Source organism: Rhinopithecus bieti, unplaced genomic scaffold (assembly GCF_001698545.2).
Source record: "Rhinopithecus bieti isolate Rb0 unplaced genomic scaffold, ASM169854v2 scaffold_64503, whole genome shotgun sequence".
Classification (NCBI taxonomy): domain Eukaryota; kingdom Metazoa; phylum Chordata; class Mammalia; order Primates; family Cercopithecidae; genus Rhinopithecus; species Rhinopithecus bieti.
This window is the reverse complement of record NW_016825208.1, coordinates 942,657-945,748: the sequence shown is the minus strand read 5'-3', so window position 1 is coordinate 945,748 and position 3,092 is coordinate 942,657.

The following is a 3,092-nucleotide window of genomic DNA, read 5'->3' as shown; positions in this document are numbered from 1 at the left end:
AAAAAAAAAAAAAAAAAAAAAAAAAAAAAAAAAAAAAAAAAGCTAAAATCAAGCCTAAGCAGTATCAAAGTGGGTCTGAGTTTTATGATAATTAATGAACTGTCAAGCAGTTAGCAGTCTTAGGAGGAAGATAGCAAAATCCAGAACCTCTATAACACATCACCCAGAATATGTGGCATGCCAAGCAGCAGAAAAATGCAACAAGTAGAGGTAAAATAATCAACAGAAGCACACTCAGATGATCTCGATACTGAAGCCAGTGAGCAAGGACATTCTTTAAAATATTTATTATTAATATGTTAAGGATAATAGAGGAAAAGATGAGCAAACTATTTCACAATCCCCAGAAAGATCAATCACAAAAAGAGAAAATACGAATGAACACTGCGAGAAGGGACAACTTATAAAACCACAGATTTTATTAAAACAAAAATAAGAGAATATTAGACACAACTTCATGACAATACCTTTTAAAATTTAGGTGCAATGAAATAAATTCTTGAATAACACAGCTGAATAAAGCCAAAAGAAAACTAGATAGAAAATATAAATAGTCTTCTATCCATTAAGAAATTGAATTCTAATTAAATTTCTTCCCACCAGAAAAACTTCTTGACCACATTTCTTCCCGTCAATTCTTTCAAAAACTTAAAAAAGGAATGTCAGTCTTATATAGTCATCCCTTGGTATCCTTTTGGGATGGGTTCTAGGACCCCTGTGGATACCAAAATCTATGGATGCTCTGGTCTCATGTATAAAATGGACTAGTATTTGCCTACTACCTATGTGCATCATCCCATATACTTTAAATCATCTTAGATTACTTACAACACCTAGTGCAATGTACATGATTGTAAACAATAGTTACACTATAATGTTTAGGAAATAATGACAAGAAAATGTCTGTACATCTTCAGTACAGATGTAACCACTGTAGGTAGCCCTAACTACATAGTACACATCAGCAGCAACATAACATTTCCAATCCTCAGGCAGTTGAATTCACAGATGTGGAACACACAGACATAGAAGACAGACTGTCTTATATTTTATATAATGAAGAGTGGCCAGGCGCGGTGGCTCATGCTTGTAATCCCCGTACTTTGGGAGGCCGAGGTGGGCAGATCACCTGAGGTCAGGAGTTCAAGACCAGCCTGACCAACATGGTGAAATCTCATCTCTACTAAAAATACAACAAAATTAGCTGGGCATGATGACAGGTGCCTGTAATCCCAGCTACTCAGGAGACGAAGGCAGGAGAATCGCTTGAACCTGATAATTGCTAGGCTTTGAGTAAAGTAGATTGACCTGTATAATGTGACCCTCCCCAAACAAGATAGAACTCTGCAGCAGACATCCTGGGATTTGAACTGCAATATCAGTCACCTGACCCACAAAGAGCTGGTTGGTTTGTATACAGCATTTGCAAGATGAGTGGACAACATCCTGTTTGGAAGTCTACCCCTTTGATCAAAGAAGTTAAAAACAGGACAGTTGTTTTTTTTTTTTTTTTTTTTTGGTTGAATTGCATGATGTTTTCTGAGAAGTGATGAAAGAATTGAACAATGACAGAAGTGCCTATGTTTTAGTTTTTCTGACTTATGGGCAGTGACTGATGTCCTGGCCATATAATTAAGAGAGCAATGAAAAACTGACCTATGAAAAGAAAACCCACATAGGACACAGTCCTATGGAAATCACTATGGTAATTTGAGGGGTGCATTAATGTAAGACATGTTGATGTCTGATATAAATTGGATGTTGTCTCCACCCAAATCGCATGTTGAGATATAATCCCCAGTGTTGGAGGTGAGGCCTGGAGGGAGGTGATTTGATCATGGGGGTGGCTTCTCATGAATGGTTTAGTACCATCTCCTCAGTGCTGTTCAATGCCCCTCAGAATAACTTCCCTCTAGGTTTGGAAGGCGATTGAAATCAACAAGCATTTATTTCTAAGTGCTTTCCAGGTGTACCTGTAATTCCAGCTACAAGAAGAGCTGAGGCAGAAGGATCTCTTGAGCCCAGGAGTTTTAGTTTTGCCTCAGCAACTTTTGAGTCCAACCAGGGAAAATATCAATACCACATCTCAAAAAAATCCACGTTTGCTTGTGGTGATCACCTGATTCCATGAAATAAGTAGACACTGAGGGCTGCAGCAATGCAGAGATGGGCTGAATCAAGACATATTCCTTTTACATCCTCCACCTTATGGGCACGAAATACCCCTAAGGATTGTTCTGTTTAAGAAGAGACAGAGACAGCATATGGCTATGTGGCAGGTTCTCTCATGGGAAGGGCTTGGAAATAGATAGCTGGCAAATTAGACTGATACCAGTATCCCTAGGAGGCAGCAAATGGGTCTTGGCAGGAATAGATACTGACCCTGGAGTAAGCATTGATCAGATGGTGGTAATTATGTTATCAGACTGAACTGGGGCCCACTCGCCTGGTGCAACAAAGGTAAACATCCACACTGAGATTTTGTAGTGGGAGAAAGGAAGGCATTTATTTGCAAAGCACCAAGCAAGGAGAATCGGGCAGCTCACACTTAAGACCTAACCTCCCCAATGGCTTACAAGCAAGAGTTTTTAAGACAGGCGTAAAGTTCAGGAAAGCAGAGTTACAGGCAACATCAAAAATCAATGCATAGAAATTACACACTGGTTTGGCCTAAAAAGGTGGGGTATCCTGATGAGGGATCTTACAGGTCATAGGTGGATTGAAAGATTCTCTGATTTGTGATTGGATAAGGAGCTAAAGCTTTGTCTACACACTTGAGGGCAGAAGGGAGGAATGTTCAGGTATGGTCTGTGGACCTGATTCTCTCCAGGCCCTTCAGGAACAAATTTAGAACAAAGAATCACAGTCAGCATTGAGTCCTCATTTTCCCCTTATCTGAGGTCTCCTCATCCCTGGCTCTGTTTGGTGAGAGGCTGGATTCTTGAAAAACTACTCAAGAGGTTAAGATGTTCTCTTTAGTTTCTATAAAGAATCAAACATCTTGTAATTCTAGCTCCCTTGGCTATTGTTTTAAGCTATTTTTACCTGCTTGCTTATAAGTTCACTCACTTGCTTTTTAGGGCTGGCTAGGT